At 36.3% G+C, this 22,819-nt stretch overlaps 2 long non-coding RNA genes across 3 annotated transcripts; one reads left to right on the forward strand and one right to left on the reverse strand.

Annotated features, from left to right (window-relative positions):
• Window positions 1–1,024: 1,024 nt before the first annotated feature.
• LOC135302089 (uncharacterized) lies at window positions 1,025–2,103 on the reverse strand. Its single transcript, XR_010363783.1, has 3 exons — window positions 2,046–2,103; window positions 1,581–1,649; window positions 1,025–1,176 (listed from the first exon to the last, which is right to left on the reverse strand). It is a non-coding gene; the product is annotated as an uncharacterized LOC135302089 (long non-coding RNA).
• Window positions 2,099–21,703, forward strand: LOC135302088 (uncharacterized). Of its 2 annotated transcripts, XR_010363780.1 has the most exons (5): window positions 2,099–2,387; window positions 4,793–4,865; window positions 12,078–12,176; window positions 18,489–18,540; window positions 21,579–21,703. It is a non-coding gene; the product is annotated as an uncharacterized LOC135302088 (long non-coding RNA). The 2 variants fall into 2 exon arrangements; XR_010363781.1 differs by lacking the exons at window positions 12,078–12,176; window positions 18,489–18,540; window positions 21,579–21,703 and adding an exon at window positions 5,538–6,569.
• The last annotated feature ends 1,116 nt before the right edge of the window (window positions 21,704–22,819 follow it).

Genomic DNA, 22,819 nt, shown 5'->3' on the forward strand with positions numbered 1-22,819 from the left:
GACCTTTACCAAAGGAAGAAAGCATTATGAAATGACAATAAAGTTTGGGGTTTTTTTATTCAAGAATGTAATGGGTTTTTTCTCTTGTGAGCTTATAAGTACAGGCTTTTTTTCCTTGCTCAAGGTGGAAAGGACACTCCAAGAGAGTTAAAAGTTAACCATCGTGCTTTTTGCCCAGAATCTGCCATTCTGTTAGCAGTGCTAACTCTGTCTCTGATGAGTTTATGATTCCAAAAAGTCTAAGCAGCATTCCCTTAAGAAAGAAGGCATTTGAGAGATCAATACTTTTGCCTGTTGGCCTTGTTGAACAAAGATCAATGCATGTACAAAAATCAGCCCAGCAGATGTGACTGTGAAGACTACCAGGCCCCAGAGAGAGGAATGCCTAATGGGGACAGCTATCTGTATAGCTCTAAAGTGTGCCATTAAGCCTGCACTTCACTTGGCTCATATAGGGGTTGTGAAGCCTCAAGCTGTGCAGTGGTAATCTGCAGTGTGTTGTGTTTTAGCCAATTTATGCTGCTCATGTGAAATTAGGGGTACTTTAGCTATTAGATCCTTTATTCCTTGTCCAACATGGGGCATTAGTCAAGTGAAAATGACAGCTGTGCCTAGCTCAGAGAATTCTCCTGGCAGCCCCCAGGAGCCCTGTAGAGAAAGCACTAAGGTATGAAAAACCTCTGCCAACATTTGGCACCTTGAGGGTGCTGCCTGGCCTGTTTTCTCATGTAGTTGGTATTTGTCAGCTTTCCTGATGGACTTAGAGATGCTATTTAATTTCACTGCATAAGGGAGAGAGAAATCCATTAGCATTCCAGGCCTGTCAATGAAGATTGTGTCACTAGCTAATAGAAACTGCAAATGTGCCAGATTGTTCAGCAGAAACTGAAGGGGCAGGAGACTGCAAGTAATAGGTTGAATGAAATTGATCCTCTTTATTTTTCATAAAAAAGTTTTTTCCTTTCAGAAAAACTCACAAAAGGCAAAAATTTCTCCCTAACAATCATTGAACGCAAAGGGAAAGATGATGCTGAAAAAGAGCAGAATATAAAATAAAAAATGTATAAACAAACTGGATTCTCAAAGGAAACTTAGGCATCAAATTACCTTTTTAAAATCCAAAATGCCCAATATGTCAAAACCTTGAAAGGGCTACTTCCCACAAAACCTGCATTTCTGCTGAACACATAAGATCTGAATTAAATTGTGTCCTGGAAAAATGTACAAATCAGTTTTGTACAAATGTACAAAAATATACTGCTACATTCAAGCTAGTAGTAACACTGAGAGGACACCTGATGATGTGTGAAGAGCAGCTGGTTTTGCCCAGGTTGTTTTCCTTGTTTTCTGAGAGCAAAATTCTATCTTCTCTATATAGGGCATGAAGGAAGGATTTCAGCTGAGCTCTTCTGGTTTTTTTTTTGTTTTTTTTTTTTTTTTTTTTGAGAAAGATCTTTAATTATTAAACAGCTGGAATCCTGAACTATATATCTTTTTCTATTTCTTCCCTAGTGAAATGATTCTGCCTTGTGAAAATTATTTAAGTATTCAATAGACATTCGTAAAAAGAAAATACCAACTGCATGACTTGGCAGCTTTCATGAGGGAGAAGAGTCAGGCTCTGATCCTTTCCCTGGTGATCATTCAGTCTGTTAGAGAAAGCAAAGCAGCTTGAGTGGGATAAAGTTCTCCTAGAACCAATATGAAGAGAGCAAAAAATACAACAAACACGTTGTGCGAAAGTATTAGGACACTAGTGTATCTAGTGGTCTAGATACAGCTCACCATTGCAAAGCTGAAATTTCTGTATTAAAGAAAAAAGGAAGAAAATATTTTTATAGATTTCATTCTGCTTACACAGGGTAATGGAATAAAATTTTAAAAAAAGATTAACAGAAGTAAGAGTCCTGTCATATTGGAACAAGGTCTAATATGATATTCTCTGTCAGACAAATTACAATACAGTGATCTTCTTTTTGTTAGGGAGAGGAGATCTGGAATGAAAATGTTGGTGGGAGCAGCTGATAATGCAGAAGACTCTTGACCTTGAAACTTTTCCAAATAATTTGCTTTTCACCCTTGGCTGCTCAACATTAGTGCAGTACAATTATGAAGTCATAAACATTACAAGGACACCTGGCACACAGCCCGTCACAATGAGTTAAACTTGAGTATTCGATTCCCTGAGCAACCATGGAAGGAGAATGAGACACCTCATCAGGAATTCAACTGTGTCAGATCAGGAGGAAGTGAGGATGGGAGGAGTTGATTCATCAAACTCAGACAAGACCCAGCCAACCTTCTACTTTCATTCAGCCAGTAGAAACAGATCATAAAGGGGCCTGTCAAGTCCACAGTCAAATGAACTGTAAGAGAGAACCTGGAAGGTACCTCGGCTTGCACCTAAATACTCTTTAAATACCTTTTTTCTTTCCTCCAGTGCAAATGCTGCCATCTGCTTGTTTTAAATGGTTATAAATCACATAAAGAAGCAAATTGGCTAGGGAATGGAACATTTAATTTTTTTCCCCACACCATTAGCAAATTTGAGTTGAGGTATACTTCAATTTTGATAGACCACTAAGCTGCATCCATTCAGGGTCTTTCATTATCATGTTAACCTTTCTTTCCCTTTTTCCCAGACATCAGACTTAAAGATTTTTAACTGAAGGAATAGTTGCTACTGATTAGTAAATTAAAATTGGAATTTCAGTGATATTTTCATAACATTATCATTTAATAATTTATGAAGTGAGAACTTTGCTGAATATAATGAAATACTTACAACCTATACTAGAGATTTTGGGCAATTCTTTTACTTTCATTCTTAATTATTATTAAATATGTTATGTTTCCAAGTACTTGTCAAAAATAGGGCCTTTCTTACAACATTTTGGGAAAATCTAAGTATCATCTCATTTAATGGTTGTGCCACGTCAAGGTAACTGCATTGACTTAATTAAAGACTCGGTGTTATGAAAATCACCAAAATTATTAAAAACATTAGAAAAAAATAGAAAACCTGCTGGGGGGATAACATATTTTTTTCATCACTGTTTTTCCAATGCTTTTCTTCATCCAGATTGTTTTAGCCTAGAATACCTTCCTTCTTTCTCTTTCAATTTGTTTCTTTCTCTCTGCACATTTGACATATATTTTCATTTTGTATATATACATTATACATATACATATATATATATATGTATATAGCCAGCATATACATATCCTGGATAGCTATAGCTTCAAATTACCATACTGCCTGAGCTATCCAACCCACAAAATAATGATAAATCTTATATAAACATGCCATTCATGTATGCAGTCATATGGTAAGCTTCTTTGTAAAGTAAGCGTAATTTTATATTGCATCAACTGTTACAATTGCTCTGATATTTACTTTGACATAAAATTTAAAGTAATATTTTAAACTATAATTATCAAAATTCAGACATAATTTCTGAATAAAAGGATGCTCCTTAGTTTAGTAATTTTGAAGATAATCACATTACTTTTTGAAGATGTTTAGGAAGTGACAAAATGTGACAGCAAAATGTCTCAAAATAGCAAATAATCACACTTAAGGACTGTGTTTCCCCATGAATTAACGGGAGTTGTTTTTATTGCAATTAGTTGTTCTCTTTGCAACTCAGCTTTGCATCTGTTGCAAGAATGAAAAGGATGGTGAATATGGAACACAATAGAGGTATGAAAAGGAGGAGAGGAGAGGAGAGGAGAGGAGAGGAGAGGAGAGGAGAGGAGAGGAGAGGAGAGGAGAGGAGAGGAGAGGAGAGGAGAGGAGAGGAGAGGAGAGGAGAGGAGAGGAGAGGAGAGGAGAGGAGAGGAGAGGAGAGGAGAGGAGAGGAGAGGAGAGGAGAGGAGAGGAGATGTCTCAATGCTTAGCTATATTCCTAAAAGAAACTAGGAGCAGAGAAAAATAAAACTGACCACCTGAATAATTCTAGCAGGGTTTTGATTGGCTGATTTACACACAGATGTTTTCTGAAGAAAAAAAAAAATTATTATAGTGACCTGTGGAAATTGTCTTTTATCTTAGCATAATTTCTGTAATTAGAATGTATTATTTATTTTCTGTGAAAGTGAATTTTCATCTCAAAAACAACTGTGTTGTTTTAAGATTCTTTGAGACCACCAAGTTTATGTTCACTGCCAGGTAGGTTTCCAAAGTGACACAGTTTTCCATCCTGATAGTCCATGCCAAGAGTTTTGTTCTCTGTGCTAGGACACAGTGTTTCAAAGACCGTTGGATCTGGAAAGGAGCTAACAGATGTACAGGGGAAGGAAGTGTCCTTCATGGAGCAAATATATTGAACAAATTGCCAAGTGGGTATAGAGTAAATCTAGGGGCCACAGAAGGGCTGAAAAATCAGTCTGAGAGGTTCATGAGGCAGCTGTTTCATTTCATGCATGGTGATAGGAGAAGAGAGGGGGGAAACAGGGAATGCTGATGCACAGTGAAATTGGCCTGTCACTTTCAAAGCATGTCAAACAGGATACTGAAGAGAAAATCAGTTTCACCAAAAGCAGTAGAGCCTGGGAAGCCCATTACTACCTGGGACCTTGCAGTTCTGATGAGCTTATGCAAGATTTTATTAACTTTTTTATCCATGAGGAACTATAACTTTGGAGTTTTCATCTTACAGGAACTAATGTGAGCTTCCCTTTATCTTTCATGAACTTTGCATGTTTTAGCCAGCTATAGTTATGATTGCTCTATGGCTATGATAGTTCTGATATATATTTTGTCTATCTTCCCCATAATTTTTTCCTACAGAGACAGGGAAAACAGATTATTTGCCAACAAATTACTGCTGTTCAGTGACAAAGAAAACAATTACAGTGCAATGGTGAGAAAAATCCATGTGAATTTCATCATTACAGACGAATTATTTTTTAACCTTGATTATTTGCATAGATGCATTTCTTGCATAACACTGATTCATATAGATACATGTATAAAAACTAATTTTTTGCTTCTTTATTCTGTGAAAATTTTCTGTGATAATTTCTACATATCCTGTCTTCGAGGATATGTCCTTCCTTGTGCTTCACTGCTATGCTGTTATTCTTTTAAACACTTGCTTCAATACTGCTACCTCCAGTACTTGCCTACCTTGGTGATGAACAGATGAGCACAGTGGAAATATGACAAGCACAGAATTACTAATATACCCTTTTACAGAGTTAGTGGAGGTTGAATCATGATTTACAAATACTTAGTGACACCAAAATTAATTGAATTTTTAGGAAGACTTTTCTTTATCCCAAATATTGACTGCCTTAGACTTTAATGGAAAGTATCTCCTTCTTTGGTTTTCTAATGTGAAAATTATGTGTGTTTTTTTGTAATTCTTCATCAATGGGGATAGTAAGAACACTCATTGTTTTCTGTCTTCACGAAATGTGTGCAATCACTTCCATTTATTATTTACTTATGTTCAGTGAACTTTTATTCACAGCCCATAATATGTAATGGGGTGCTAGGCACTATCAGAGCATGCTTTTTACTCTTCTTTTAGGCTTATCATCATTTTGTGGTATGCTTTGATGTTTCCCAGCCAAAGCATTCTCTATGTGAGTTACATTAAAATTCTTACAAAATCAGTCAGTAAATTACAAAAAGACATTTCATATTAACTGTTACAAAAGTTTATAAAAATATTGGTTAGAGAAAAATAAGAAAGCATCACTTTGTCTACTTATCTCAAAATAACATACTCAAAATGCCCACCTTTTTCTAGATAACTCATCCAGCTATGTCCAGCTAAACATATTCACCAGTAGTTTGATATACCTCACATCTCACATTCAAAAGGAAGAACAAGGTGGACTACAAATCAGCTTTTATATCCCGTCACATCCTTATCATAACTCTACTTCCTTGGGGCTTAACATATTTTAAAATTCTTTCTTCCCTATCAGCATTATCAGCTTTTAACCTATTTGCTGTTCCTTGGGCTTATCCTGTTTATTTTTCTATCACCTTCATGACTTGTAGCTGCAAGTGCACATCCTTTTGCCCACTCAAGTGCTGAGGTAAAATATCTCTCCTGTGCCATCACTGTGCTGCAGGATGGAGAAATGGGCAACCTTGTCAATAACTTGTTTTGGAAAATGAAGATGTTGAAGTAGTGATAGCTGTAAAAGAGGGCATGTCAGTATAATATGGGCTGTGGTATATAACTAGAAGAGAATTAAATATTTGCTGTGATCACAACTTCTAGGAAAATAAATTTCATTGCCTTTCATAACAGTGACGAACTTAAGCATGGCACTTTATGTAGTTAACATAAAATCAGCTAGAATCAAAACATCTATAAACAGATTATATGGGATAGTAGGTCATGTTGTTCATGGTATGCATTTGACCTGGTAATTGATAGATATTTCAAAGTAATTTACCATTAGTCACTTTGTGCAATTATTCTAATAGTTTATTCAATACCAAGTGTGGAACTTTTATGAAAAATAAATATTCAAGTTTAAGTTGAAAACATTTCACAAATAAATTAATGGTTTTATTTTCCAGAGGGGCTGTATCAGTGAAAATAAGAGGCTATTTTCTGCTTAAAAAAAAAAAAAAAAAAGTTCATTTTTACTCAGAAATCTGCTTAAGGAATAAATTGATGTATCCTAACTGCTTTAAATGTAAATTTTTGTAGTTTCAATTTTACCATAATAAACTTTGCAATTTGGAAAAACGGGCATCCTTGAACTATAATTCTGAGACCATTTTACCTCCTTTTTAAAAATCAATTTGTGTGTTCAGTGTGAGTTAAGAAGGTATACAGATATATTGGATTTGTGTGGCAAGGTTTTGGTAGTGGGGTTCTGTAAACATGTCTTCTTTGCAAAGATGTCAGATGCTTCACCTGTGCACAAGAGAATAAATGCAAGATGACTGATGGATTCACCATTAACCAAGGCTGAGCTCATCAGTAATGGTGGTAGAACCTCTGGGATAATATACTTAAGAAGAAAAAAAAAAAACACAACAGCTTAGTGCATAGAAAAAAATATCAGCCAGAGAAGAGTGAGAATATGTGAGAAATAACTCTGAAGACACAAGGTCAGGAGGTGCTCCAGCGGCTGGAGCCGAGATTCCCCTGCAGCCCATGGTGAAGACCATGGTGAGGCATCTGCGTCCCTGCAGCCCAGGGGGTTCCATGCAGGAACAGAGATCCACCTGGAGCCTGTGGAGGAGCAGGTGGAAGACTGAAGGACATTGTGGCACTCTGGGAAGCCTGTTCTTGAGCAGGCTCCTCACAGGACCTGTGGCCAGAGGTAGAGGATCCCACGTTGGAGAGGGCTTGCTGGGATGACTTGTGTGCCTCAGGGGACTCATGCTGCAGCAGTCTGTGCCTGAAAGACTAAAAGGCATGGAAGGGACCAGGCTGGAGCAATTTCCAAGGAACAGCAGCCTGTGGAAAGGACTCATGTTGGAGAAGCTGATAGAGCCATAGAATGATTAAGATTGGAAAAGACCTCCAAGATCAGGTTCAACCATTGACCAAACACCATTATACCAACTAAATCTTAGCACACAGTTCCTTATTGAGCACATCCATAGATCGTGACTTGACCAGCCCCACAAGCAGCCTCTTCCAATGTTTGACAATCCTTTCACTGAAAAAGCTTTTCCTGATATCCACACTGAGCTCACCTGGCTCAGCTTGAGGCTGGCTATATCCTCTCATCCTGTCACTAGCTGTCTGGCATTAGAGGCCAATCTCCATCCTGCTTTCTTTCAGGTAATTGTAGAGGGTGATAAACTTTCTCCTCAGCCTCCTTTTCTCCAGGCAAAATGCTGCCAGCTCCATCAGCCACTCCTCATATGACTTTCACTCCAGACCCTTAATGACCTTTGCTGTCCTTCTCTGGACACATTCCAGCACCTCAATGTTTGTCTTGTCCTGAGTGGACCAGAACTGAACACAGAATTCAAGGCACAGCCTCACCAGAGACAAGTACAGGGAGATCATCAGGTTCTTCTGGTCATACTGCTGCTGATACAGGCCAGGATGCCATTGACCTTTTTGACCACTTGGGCACATGCTGGCTCATGTTTGTTAACCAACATCCTCAAATCCTTTTCTGCTCAAACACTTTCCATCACTCTTCCCCAAGCTTGACTGGTAACACTGCACAGGGTTGTTGTGACCCAAGTGCAGGACTTTACACTTTGCCTTATTGAAACTCACACAATTGACCTTGACCCATGGATCCAGCTTGCTCAGATCCCTCTGTAGAGCCCTCCTACTCTCCAGCAGATCAACTCTCCTGCCTAACATAATGCTGGCTGTGAACTGTCTGAGGGAACACTTGATCCCCTTGTCCAAATCATTGATAAAGATTAAACAGGACAGGCACCAATACTGAGCATTGGGGAACATCACTCCACACTGGAGGAGGGGAGTAGGTTGAGGAGGAAGCAGTGGCAGACATGAATGATAAACTGACCAGAACCCACCATTCTTCATTTCTCATTCACCTGTACCACTGGAGGGGAGGATGTAGAAAAATTGGGAGTCAAACTGAGCCAAGAATAAAAGGGAAGGGTAGGGGGAAGGTGCTTTTAAGATCTGGTTTTATTTCTTATTATCCTACTCTGCTTTGACAGCTATGGTAATAAATTAAATTCTTTTATCTTGGGTCAAGCCTGTTTAGCCCACGACTGTAATGTCAACCCACAATTCTTTCATTGTATTTCTCTCCTCTGGCAAGCTGAGAATGGGAAAGTGATAGAGCAGCTTTGGTGGGCACCTGGCCTACAGCCAGGGTCAAACCACTACAAAAGCATAGAAAAAATGCCCTTTATAATGTATTAATATAATGTATTAAATTCAATTTATAAGCTGGTTTAAGTGTCTCAGTTTTGGGCCATTCCAGAGAACCAGACACAAGCAATGCTTTTTTAATAACTTTCTTCCTTCAAAGATATCCTCTATATTTCAATTTTTATGCTTATATTTTACATTTCTCACCTCCCTCCTGCATGCCAAATGGAGCAAAAAGTAACCTTGAGGTATATCAGAAACCACAAAAACATATTTAGTCTTGAAGTAATTTGAAAAAAATCCTTACATGGTTCCAACAGGGCAGTTCTCAAGCCAAAGCTTGAATAGTATGTATTTAACTTACCTAATAAAATATACAGTGGTCATATTACTTTTGCTGAAATAATAGTGCACTGCTCAATTCCACTGCCTCTATGCCCTATGCATTCTGCTTCATGTACAAAAGCTGTTGGTATAGAGTCTTCTAATGTCTATTTATTCATAATTTACTGGTTTTGACCCCTCCCTTCTAGTTCTAACCTAAAAGCCTAATTTTAAAATCAACTCAAACCAGTTATGTCATCTTTTAATCATAAGGAGGCTGTTCTTGATAAGGTGGTTGGTTAAAGGTCAAAACCTCTCTGTCAGTTAAAATAAACATTAATTAGAACAAAGATATTATTTTGAGGTTCTGACTGCTTTGGGATTATCTCATGAAGTCTTTATTTTAAAAAAGTGAAAAGAATCAAAGGAAAGAACTTTTGTATTTCATAGGGCAGGTAACACTTGGTCTGGATACTGTCACAGTGGAGTGACAGCTCTTGCCCTGCAGCTGCCAGGATCTAATTACGCCCAGGCTCAAGAAAAGGAATTGTGCAGCTGTGTGGAATTAGGAGGACTCAAATTGTACCCTATATAGACCTGAAGGCTTGTGGGGGTGTCAAGGAGTGATTATTGTAATTTTCTAATGGTATTGGAGTAGGAATAAGGTAAGGATTATGTGTCTGAATGCAGTTATTTTAACTGACTTCAGTTAAGTGACAAATCATAATGTGCCTAAACTGCCGTGGTAGGAGTTGACCAGATCCAGGTTAGACTGGAGGCCAAAGGAGCTTGCAGGGTTCCCAAGTCATATTTCCAAAGGGAAGTATTTTGTACACTGTCATTGTAATGGAGAGTATATATAGCATGCAATGGGAAGACAAGGATAAGAGTCCATGAATTACAGAGGTATCACTGAGCTGCAGGATATAGCAAGATTCCTTATTCTTCATTTTCTGACTGGCCTTCCCACACTGCACAGGCTGTGTGAAATGATTTCTCATCAGAGAAATGATGAGGCTTTTCATACTTTTGGTTTTAATTGGGTAGGCAGAGCACACTTTTCTTTAAAACTGAAATCATGGATATAAGCTCCAGAGGTTAAGAACTTTTCTCTCATTTGTTGGATCGATAAATGTATGCTAACCAGCAGGAGGCAAAAGATCACCTCCTTTTAGAGGAACTCATCAGCCTGGACCTCACTGTGTATTAATGCTGCTGTATGGCTTTGAGATTGAAGCTGCTGTCATGTCTAATCAGCTTGAAATGAAGGTAGGGATTTTGCATCAAGATACCTGCATATCCTAGTGCTAAAGAGAAGAGATTGAATCCAGATAGCCATCTCTTGGCTAGGAAGAGGGGAAAAAGTATAGGCTTTGTTTTTCCTTGAAGTAAAGTTATACAAGTATATTGTATAAAATCTTTTCTGTGTATAATTTCTTACATTTAGAAAAAAAAAAATACTCTGTAGTCCAGGTGGACTCCTAGGTAGCAGCTATAATTTTTCAGTTTAAACTTCATTAATTTTGAACTTTATCATAATTTTTAAAAAACTGCCTCCAAACTGAATTTTTTCTTTCATTTTTCTCTCCTCTACAGTTGAGTGTTACACTTTTCTTGATAAGGAGGCATTGCCATGTAAATTATTTTAATAGTCCCCCATTACTTGATTAAATGTTTAATTTGTACAGAGTTTGTGTATTTAGGCACCATACAATCTAGGAGTAAATGGCCTTTATGCAGTTTCTGGATTGGTTACAAATATTTTGTTATCTGAAAGGTCTTTTACCCTTTCGCCAGGAAGATCTTCCTCTCCACTTATCTTTATTTAATGGCTAACACCAAAACCTAGAGAGGTTAATGCTTTCCAAAAATAGATTCCTGCTCTTAGCTTTTTATTCCCAGGAACGTACCCAGGAAGAATATGTATTTCCAGGAAGAAAGCAAAAGAGAACTCTAAGTTTGATACTGCAAAATCATTATAAATATTACTGAATCTTGTCCAGTTTCTGCAGTCAGGTTATTTCATGCAACGAAGGCTGTCTTGTTCTTTAAATACAGCCAGATGCACATAGAATTGCCAAATGAGCTATTGCATAAATCAGTGCTTTGAACTTCCTTTTCTCATTGTTCACTAACAGTGTAGCAGTAGCTGAGACCAGATGCTCGAGGAGACAAGTGACAAAGAAGAGCTCATACGTTATTTCAGACTTGATTAGTTAACATTTATCTTCTTGCTAAAATCCTTTGGGCTTTATCTGTTTATATCTAATTGAAGAAAATGGAATTGACTGAGAGAATGATGCCTTGGCAGGTGGCTTGGTTTAAAATCATAACTATTGCCAATACTGGCTTCATATTGCTTAGTTAAGATTAATTTGCTTTTCCTGAGGCCATTTACATTACAGGTTTAATTCTGATGTTAATCTTCTCTCAAAACTTGTCTCTAATTTGCAGAAATGACCCTGTTTGTTATTCAAAGTCAGGATGCTTCTTTATGATTATGATTATAGCTATCTCACTATCAAATTTCATCCAGGTGAAAATGTCAGTTTCAAATCACAAACAATGTTCCTCCAGTGTTTGAAATGTTCCATCTATTTAAAAAAATGTCTGGATAATACTGACGATATGGTGAAAAACTTTTCTAGCTAAAAGTTTCTGAATTATACAGTCTATCACAGCTTAATTTACAAAATAAACTATTGCTTACCCTGACACCTAAGTAACTTTCTAAGAAATCAGATTGCATATTTCGTTAGAATAGCATACAATTAATCAATAATTTGAAAGAGAATGCTTTACAGATTAACAAGATTCTGTCTAAAATTCCACACTTCATGAAAAATCACTTGAGCTTACATAGTCATTTTACCTGAAGAACTCTCAGATTACAAAGTTGTTTTTCAAAAAATGAGTTTCAATTTTCTTTATGATTTTCAATATTTTTGTTATTATTAGTGGGCTAGGTCCAAATTCAGCAAAGATAATTCCCTGCTTCCTGACACCAGGAATTAACCTAATTAAAGGATGCTCATCAGCATCTAAATTCAGAAATTTGTAAGTATTTAATTGATAGCCTAATGCCTTTTGTTGTTATCATGCTTTCCAAAGGTTGATCCATGTGACCAGTGATCAGTAATACAAAGCAGTAGCAGTAATATGAATACTTGTAGTTACATTTTTGTAAAATGTATTTTTGTATTTCCTTTTTGAGTATGATGCTTTCAAAAAGGGAGATGCTGAAAAAGCAATTCTGTGCAGTAAATTACAGTTTCTGCAAGCAGAAAATCCTTTATAAATACTACTGAGTATTAATCAGTAATAGGTGAAGAGAATGTGTCATAATTCCATTCTGCTGTGAATTATAATATAAATAACTTCTTAAGATGTAATATCAGAGTGTAATAATGAGATTTTCAACATCAGGACCATTAATGAACCTGCTTTTGTCAATTCAGCCTTTCAACATTGGAAAACTGTGCTAATAGTATCTGGGAGATAGAATCCAAATGTTACATTGAATTTTATTTACCTTAGTATTTCACATTGTCTCTAGTAACATTTTTCTCTATTTATCAAAAATAATAAAATTTGAAATATTATATTTATTTATATAAATAATGGGGATTGATTATTTATATGAATAAGTGGGGGTTTTATACAGAGCAATCGTAGTTCAGGAGTAACATAGGACACTCCTAAAGGAAACAGAATTAGAACAGAGGCTTTGACTGGAAGGCAAAAGGAATAAAATTTAAACAACAAGCTGTAAAACCAGTAGTCTAGATAGCAGAAATGTATAAGAGCACTGGGTATGCATACCCAGGGCTAAAGAAAAATGACCAAGAAGTGTGAGGAAAAAAGCTTTAGCAAAGGGATACCATACTTCCACAGGTCTCAAACTTTAATATGTTACCAAAGCACGGAAAAGAAATTTTAGTAAATGGCTTTCAATTTTCTTATATTCTTTCTAGACAGATGTTTATGTAAAATCACAGACTTTGATGTATACTTCTGATTGTTTCCACATTCTCTCTGCTTTCCAAAGAGGTAGAAATAAAAAAAAAAAAAATTCCCCCTATTTCTTTATATACAGCCTCCCAGCAATTCATCCTAATGTATTCAGCAAGGTTTCAGTGATAAACCATGTGCTAGATGACACGTATCATTTCAGCCTTGAAGGCTTGGGAAAGATTTCTTTGTATGTTTGTTTGTTTGTTTGTTTAATTGATTTGGTTAAGTTTGGAGTTTTTTGTTAGCTGGTATGCTATTTTTTAAAATAAAAACTCTTACTGTATCATGGACATTTTCTTCTCAACTGTTTTAAACTGTCTCAGTGAAAATCATCAGGACATAGCAAAGTAATTTCAAATCCCAACTGTGGAGAAGTTTGGGAAAAAATACTTTTGTCTATATATTTAAATTTTAAATCATTGGGTCAATTCAATTGTTTTCTTATCACAAATGAAAAGGCTTGTGTTCAGTAAAGGTCATCTGGCTTACATCTGTACATCAGGGAAAGTCTGTTTGAAATGTAATATCAGGTTTCTGGGGCCACTTTGGTTGCCTTAGGACAAAAAGTTTCTGCAATCCAAACAATCTCTAAAAAGGTAGTGTTATACACATACTAAATAATGGATTACTTCAGATTTGACATCAGTATGACAAACCATTATTTGGAGTGCTCTGAGGCATGCCAAATTTCTCTTCATTTACTGTTAGTCTTCATAACGTAACATTTCTCTTCACAGGATTAACATTTCTAAAGTCATAGTTTTAAAGCATCTTGTCAGGTAGCATGTGAAAGAACATGAGTCCTGCAGAGAAAGACAGTTCTCTTTTCTGCATTTCCCGTACATTTGCATAAATATCCTTCCTTCTAACTCAGTTAATCAGCTGCATTTAAGTCATCTTCCCACTATAAACACAGTTATTTAATTATTGTTGCTGTCATTCTCTGCCATACCCTAATTTAGTATTAAAATTCTTAGCTGTAAATGCAGTGGTTTCAGTAATATCAGCAGGGCTAAAGCTTGACTAAAACAAAATAAAGAACCCTGCAAGATTCAATTAGTTTTCTCCCAGATGCTGCAGTTCGTCTCCCACACTATTAAAAATCTTAGCTCACAGAGTACAGCTGGCACTGTCTTGTTGAAGGTGAGATGCAGTTATGCAGAAAGTTCTGCTACTTGGAACGGCATGGGTCATTCTGGATCCATGTGTACTCCTTCAGCAGCTGGGGAAAATGTGCAAGAATGAACTGTACAAGGTACAGCCTAGGATGACAGAATGTCTAAAACAGATTTTTTTTTAAAAGAAAGGAAAGGAGATTGTTTTTAAAAGAAAGAAGAGGAAAAAAATGAAGCTCAAGTTTCAACCTGTGGGAGTCAGGAACTCCAAGTACTTCCCTTAAATAAAAGAGAGAGGCCAAAGCAATTGTTTCATTGATTTGAGACACAGCTAAGCCATACTACTAGTATTGATTTCTTTAGGAAATACCACTCAAATCTGTCTATAAGTGGTATGATATCTTCTTTTCCACCAACTATGGAACAGCTGGAGAGGTCTCCAAAGTTGCATAGCTTTCTCTAGAAGATCACAAAATTAATGGGCTCAATGTGTGTGCATTCATGTGTGCCTCAATGAGATAACCACAAGAAACTTTATTCTAAAGGAGGGTAAGGGTCTAAGGACCAATTAAAATTCCTAAAGTCTTGTAGAGTATTAAACGAATCTAAAAAATAACCTTTCCCACTTGGCTAATAAATCTTTGGCTTTTGAAATATGTCTAGCTAATAGGTTTCTTCAAAAGGGCTGCAGATCTTTTGTTCATCTGGTGATTCTGATGAATTGAAAAATGCATGGTATTATCACACAGTTCATGTCCCAGTAAGATGCTTTTATCCAAAATAAAGTAAAATGTATTTAAACTAAAAAAAAGTGTTAAAGCCCTAGCTATCTGCTACAAGGTATGACCATTGATCTGAAAACAAGCAATGGTACAAATAAATATTTTTTAACAAATGTTAAAAACAGAGATGATATTATTGGTAAAAATGATATTATTGGTAAAAAGTTTATCTTCAAACAAATAACACACTGTGTTCATACATCTGAACAAAAGCAAGCACTGACAGTTTGGCAACTCATGAGCACAGGGGAGACAAGAAGGTTTTCAAACTCCCCCAGAGCTGTGATGCCTATGTGTACTGAGAAGCTTGCTGAGGAGAATATATCCTCCTGAACATAATTACATAATCTCACTTTGATGGTATCAAGTATGACTGTTTTGGATTGCTTAAAATAAGTTTCTGCCAACATTCTGTTTACAAATATCTCAAATCTAAGATGGGTTTAAAGACGTGAGGCCTTAAGTTTGTTCTGTAGTCTGAAATCAGAGCCAGAACCCAAATGCCATGTCTTAGAGGGCTTTTTTATCTAGCTACAATTAATCACAGACAGATGCTTATGTCCTGCTGAAATCTATATTTATACCACCCTTAAAGAGGACCTGTAAGAAAGCTGCCTCCCACTTACCTTCCATCTGCAGAACCATAATGCAAATACTGAAAGCTGTCTCCCATGAGATCCATTGACATTACTTGCAGCCACAGCACATTAAAAAATCAGTAATAACTTTGGCTATTCCTCTTTGGCTTGACATGATGGCAAAGTATGTTGCTGTTTTCATACACATCAATTATTTGAGGGAAAAGAGCCACAAAACCATATACTATGAAGACACTAGCTAAAATTTCACAAGCAGAATGAGTCCAGGTACTGGGAGATCATAAGATCAGAAACAGAGGTTTTACCAGCAGACTACTTAGTCCTCAGAATTTAAAGACAGCCTAGAACCTATGTAGCAGATGGAGAAAGATTGTTGCTTGCTTCTCCTTACCTTCTCTTCCTTATAGGAAGAGAGGAATTGCTACTAGACAACTACTGGGAATTGCTTTTATTTTTTGAAAGAATAGCCACACAATAGCTGCCAAAATTTAAAAAAAAAAAAATCTTCATCAAACTGCCTAGAATTATAAAAAATGATTATAACTTTATAAGACTGCTGTGATTACTAAACCTCAGTGTTTGGCAATGCCATGAGTAAGAAATTCTAAAAAAGAGGGAAGCCATACGAGGAGCAACTGGCGAAAATGGATTTTTTCAGACTAAAGAAGAGGAGACTTAGGGGACATCTCATCACAGAATAAGATGAGTTGGAAGGGACCCACAAGGATAACTGAGTCCAACTCTTGCACAGAAAAGCCCCAAGAATCACAACACGTGCCCAAGAGCATTGTCCAAATGTTCCTTGAACTCTCTCAGGTTTGATGCTCCCTGAGGAGCCTGTTACAATGCCCAACCACCCTCTGGGTGAAAAACCTTTTTCTAATAGACAACCTGAACCTTCCCTGACACAACTCCAGTCCATTCCTTTGGGCCCTGCAACCCTTCACCAGAGAGAAGAGATCAGTGCCACCCCCTCTGCTTCCCCTCATGAGGAAGCTGTGGGAATCCAGAGAGGTCCCAGCTGACTGGAAGCTGGTGAACATTGTCCTGATTTTTGAGAAGGTTTAGAAGGAGGACCCTGGAAACTACAGGCCAGTTCAGTTCATTCAGCTCCTGGTAAAGTTATCCCTTACAAATGAGGATATGCTATCATTCTATAAAATAACATATTACATTTTAAATTAAGATAAATTCTGAAAGGTTTTCTAAAGAACTACCAGGGGTGTACTGATGAATATTACATTTGATCCAAAACTTAATGGAAAACATGGGATTTAGTGATATGTTGTCTGCATAATTGTCTGTATAGTATCATATGTTAGTATATTTCAATTGTGCTATTTCTCATCTGATCTGTTTAAGGTATATGTCAACATATATTCCCATCTTCAGTGCTAGTTAGGACTATCATAATTGTCTTTTCCTTGCTTTCAAAACAGGTTTTTCTTATAAGCAATTTTGTTTGTTAGCTTGAAGGAAGTCCTAGGCTTCTCAGACGTAAAGCTGACATTTTCATGATAAAGCAGGAAGTCAGTTTTATGATTTTTAATGATTAATTTTCAACCTAGGAAACTCAATTTCCTGTTCTCAGCAAGTCTGCATTTATTGAATGCTCATAGATGAAACATTGTAAACAAAGTAGGATAGATTCAGGATTTTGTTTTCAACAACCTATGGTGGAAAGTTTGCCTTTTTGAAGTTATAGGCTCGAGCAAATTAACTAACCTTTTCACAAGTCCTGCCTAAATCCCTGCCACTAAATTCCTGCCTGAATCTACCAGATTTTATAGTAAGGCCAAATCTGAAGATTATTCTTATTTCTATTTTAAAATAGTGCTTAGGCTCCCTGGTAATGGATAAAACCTCTCTGCATTTGTGTCTAGACAAACAGAAAAAAAGTCAATTATTCTATCTCCTAGCAAGCTTATGTCTCTACGCATGTGTCTTTATATTGAACACTGCTTGAATTTCTGGTTCTCCCTAGTCAGAAAAAAACCCCAAAAACTCTTCAGTGTGGAAAGGAGCAGTTAAGTAGGGAATAGATTTCTAATTCATACAGACCAACACTTTCCTTTTGAATAAAATAATTAAGGAGTAATGAAATTAAAAATTGATGGTGTGAAAAAGACAAAATGAGGTGTGATGTGTATAGTTAGACTTTGACTGATACAAGAATTTGTGAAGAATAAAAATTTCAAAAAGATCTATATGTATTTCTGATGAAAAATCCCTTCATTTAGGGTTGTTAAATACAACAGGGCTAAACTGTGAGGACTGTGACTTTCCATCTATCTTGTGGAATTCCACTTTACTAGTGTGGGGAGAATTGAAGAAAATACTACTACAGCCTCTCTATCCTTCTTCCATTGTCTATTATCATCCATTCTCCTATTCTAAAAAGGAGAGTTGCATAGATGGTCCCTTTCAGTCTGACCTAGAAAAGGTCTTTCATCTTATTATCCTTTTATAATATGCTGCATCATCATGTATGTGGAGTAAAATACCACATTTGCTAGCATCATACACAGATGAGTAGAGGTGCCATAGTCTATTGTTCAAGTAGATACAAGAGACAGACCAAGAGAGTTCTAGTTTCCATCTGTCTAGAAGATCATGGGAAAAAGAAATATCTGCTCTGCAGTACAGCTCCTACATCCATAGTGTGACTATATCCAGACAAAGCAGTATCTCACTGCAATTAAAGTATTGAAGGGTTTCTTTTTATTTAGCTGATTGAATTGTGTTCAGATTAGTGATGAACTGCTGTAGCTGCCTGCAGGTGTATATGCTAAGCACCTCTGAAATTTATGACATTTTCTTGGCATAAAGATAATTAGAATTGTTTATTTTCTTTTACAGACTTGTGTTAAGTGGCAGCAATTCACAATATATTCCATAGCAGAAATAAAATGTGAGTTTCATTCAGATACATATTAAGGAGCCATATTCTTAAGTAAATATTTTCAAGTTAATCTCCACAAAGAATGCATGTAACTCTGTAATAACCTTATCACTCAGTTCTTTCACATAGTCAATACAACATATACTTATCTATATAAATGTATTATATCACAGGAGTTTTTCAGAATAATTAACTATTTTAGGTATTTGAATTATGAAATTGGAATAGTTTGCTCTTGTACTAACTGTATGTTTTAAAATCAAGCCATGTGTTTCAAATAAACTTATTGTGGTAACTAGAATTTTTGTCATGGCACCTATATAGACATGAATATTTGCACTTGTCATGTCTTTTCACACAGATGGACTGAAATAATTTAAGTCAGAGAGCTTTGCTCCTTTCTACAGTTTAAAATGCTTGATTATGGAGGTAGAAAGTGATCAGGGAGTAGAGATTCTAATATTCTGTCAGAACTGTATATTTCCACATCCAAAAAATATACATTATATAAATAAATAAAAATTAAATTGGCACAGGACTTAGTGGCAACCCTTTTAAATTCATGCACAGCGGTGTTAGTGAGTTTCTTGTGGCTTGTTGGTTTGCAGAAATGGGAGGGTTTTCCAAATATGACTGCATTTGTTCCACCTATTTGCAGTAATATTGCCTCATAGCATAACAAAGATAATTAATCACATGGGAAAAGTAAAGCCAAAAGGAAAAGTGTCTCTGTTTTTGCCTGTATGTTATCCTCTGAGGACGAGTTCAGTTGCATGTACATCGATATATCCATCGACATGCAGCAGAATAGTCATAAATACTCAGCCAAGAATAATAATGTTCCAAGCAGGAAGGAAACATGAAATTCCAAAAGAAAGACTTTTTTTCCCCAGGCCTGTATTCATTCTTGGCACTGACTAAATTTATTTATGGCCCTTCGGGCCATGTTACTCCTGCATTAGTATCTTAAAAGCCTTGCCATTTGTGTTATCATAGCATTTGATGTGGCTAATATGATATAAAAAAGTCCTGTAATGATTTACAGATCTGGAAGATTCTGTCCAGCCAAAATATGAAGAAAAAATAGCCAGACAAAGAGATTAATATGAGCTCTCTCTTAGTGGCTTCAACATTGTCCTGTTTTAAAAGCTATGTTAACTTTTTGCATACTTGAAAAAAGTTTGTCTGAAATTATTGTAATGATCTAAATAAGGAGAAATCCCTAATGAGAGTATGTAATTTTTGGCAGAATCTTCTACTTTATGTTCTAAAAATAAGTTCAGTTGAGTTTTTGAGTTTGCGTGTTTTGCAGGTTTGGGGTTTTTAAACTACTTTTGGAGTTCTGAGAAGGAGCTAAGTAATTTAAGAGGGAAGGATAGGCATTTGAACTCTAAAAAACCCACAAAACCCCAGTTTAGATCTCATTTTGCCTCATGTTCCTGCTCTACAAGTAAATTTGAGTGAAAGAAGGCACTGTATAGGGATACAAGAGAAAATGTGAATTATACTGTTGATTCTGTAAACAACCAAGGCAAAATATTGTTTGACTCTGAGTGGGAAATAAATATTAGCTTGTCCTTGAATTTTGAAGCTAAAACTACCAGTCCAGCCTAGACCTCCTATCCTTCTGATGATGTTCCAGCAATAAAACTCATTCAGAATTAGTCTGGTGGCACAGAAATTTTACTCTGATGTAAACCTTGGCAAAATTAGCTCTGGCACCATCAGACAATCTTTCCCCTGGTCACAATGGAGGAAAAATGACATATATGAAGTATAAGCTCACAAATGACTAAATGTATGTTAAAAGTATATGACAGCTATTGACATCTCATCACTTGAAAAGTTGCACCACTGACAGTTCCAGCCCTATACATGAGCTAAATTTTATTAAAGCCACTAACATGCTTGAATGGTTATGATTATGAATCATAACATTCAATATGCTTGGATTTTAACCAAATAGTTAGTCTTATTGTACCTATTATAGTAGTCAAATATTGTACCTATTCTGAAGAACATCTTGCATCTGGAGATGGAAGTTCATATATATGTCTTTAAATGTATGTATGCATGCATATGCAACATTTAAGAAAAAAAAAATCATCATGGCAAAAGGAAATGGAACTACCTTATGCATTACCAAATGAGGGTCAAAATGCACAGGAAAGTGTTATAGCTAAAATATTTGATTTTAATTGATGCTGCTGGATAACTAGATTTCGCTATACTTATTTCTTACAAACTATACACTTAGCACTTTACTGTTTGCTGTATTTTCTCAATAAATGAAGCTGACAGAACGATTTTGGTGTGAAGTATAGCTACTAGCTTTGGAGTCTATGTTACCTGTATTAAAAATCAGAAAATCTTATGAAAGGTACACAAATATTCAGTAAGGGGTAAGAAAACAGTAAAGGATTAATATAGTTATCCCTCCCATACATATTATTCTCCAATGTAAAACTGTGCACCTAGCATTCATAATTCACTGCAGATCTTACAGAATCATGTCATATGGAAGGAACTTCCAGAGACATCCAGTCCAAGGTCATACTAAAACAGTTAACAGAGGTTGCTCATGGTCTTGTCCAATTGAGTCATGAATATCTCCAAAGAAGGAGATTTGACTTCTTCCAAAGGTTGAAGAGGGAGAGGAGGAAATCCTAATATCTACTCAGAATTTTCCTTCTTGTAACTTCTGTTTATTGCTTCTCATGTTATCATTGTTTACTTCTACAAAACTTTGGCTTTGCCTTCTCTACAGTCTCCTGTTGTACAGCTGCAGTCAGCAGTAAGACCTCCCCTAACCTTAAGTTTGTGTGAAGACAATCCCCTAGTCCTTCCCTTCTCTGTCATGAGCTTCAGGCCCCTGACCATCCTTACTGTCATGCTGCAGTAATGTTTACCATCTGCTTTCCAAAACTTGGTATGTCGTGTAGAGTTTGGGAATATTATCTGGCTGGATAGGTTCTCTGGCAACATCATTTTAAAACATGAAGATGGGACAGAGGCATAACCTCATCTCTCCCTTCTTCCTTTTGCAGAACCTGGATAAAGGTCAGAAAATTACTGTGATTTGGCAGGATGGTATTTTGGGTTCCACGATGAAGAACATCTGCACCAAAACCTAGAAGTACTTGGCTCAATTAATTTTTTTTGATATATGCTGTTTATTTTGTCAAGACAATTTCTGAAGTTTAATTTTCTTCTCTTAACTATGATACTTGCATAAAACTAATGTCCAAAGTACACATTTAATTTAAGGATGTGGGCTTTTTTCATCAACGTTGTCACCATTAATGGTGTTTTCTGTGACTGGCACTGAAAACCTGAAGGTCTACTGATTCAGAACTTCAGGATTTACCCAAAAGATGCTGAATTAGTATTTGAACTATAACTGAGAAACTAATCTGTGCTTGTTGCAGTGTCCTAAATATGTTAGGGAGAAAAAAAAAAAAAAAACCACAAAAAAACCTCAAAAAACCCCATGGTCAGTGTTAGGAGTTCAGAAGACTTATGTACATTTTCGCATTTCCCAAAATGATGTCTTCAGAAGATTCTTTTGGTCTTGATGTGTAGCAGCTTAAGTACTTCCTAGATTTAAGATTTCTATTACCAGGTATCTTAATTTAGATCCATCCTAGGTTCCATGGTAGCATGGGTAGATCTGATAGCCTGGGGCCATAAAGACCAGTGCCATAAGCTGTAAACTTTGGAACCTTTCCAGTCATCTCTAAGACACATCTCAGTGAGATTGAGATGGATGCAAATCATGTCAGGAACTCTGCAGGATAATGTCTCTTGCAATACTATCTTTGTTTTTTTTTTTTTTTTCCTTTTATTTTTTAATATATAATTCAATGCTTCTTTGAAGTCTCTTGGGACATTGAAAAATGCTGCAAGAGTAGAGTTCTATATATATGCTATCATCCAGTATAGATATTTAATTTACTGATTGAGTTCACAATCAGGAATATTTCCTAGGACAATAAATCACAAACTTGGATTACTGATCTAAGAGTTATGCACAGAACCAGAAAGTGTACAACTGTTTAGTCACCACTTTCCCCTTTACCTGTCATCTTCCTAAAAGAACTATATTGTTGCCACCTTCTAGCCACTCCACAAGATATTCTTGACTGATATGAAGAGATTAATCCTATCTGGAGACAGGATCATGTTGTGACATAAAACCTTCAGACAGGTGCTAAATCAAGGATATTGGAAGGATGCCACAGGATATTCCTCAAAATTTAGAAAGAGGAAAGATGTTTTAAAAAAGGTC

The sequence above is a fragment of the Passer domesticus genome, chromosome 6, assembly GCF_036417665.1.
Source record: "Passer domesticus isolate bPasDom1 chromosome 6, bPasDom1.hap1, whole genome shotgun sequence".
In the NCBI taxonomy this organism is placed as follows: Eukaryota; Metazoa; Chordata; class Aves; order Passeriformes; family Passeridae; genus Passer; species Passer domesticus.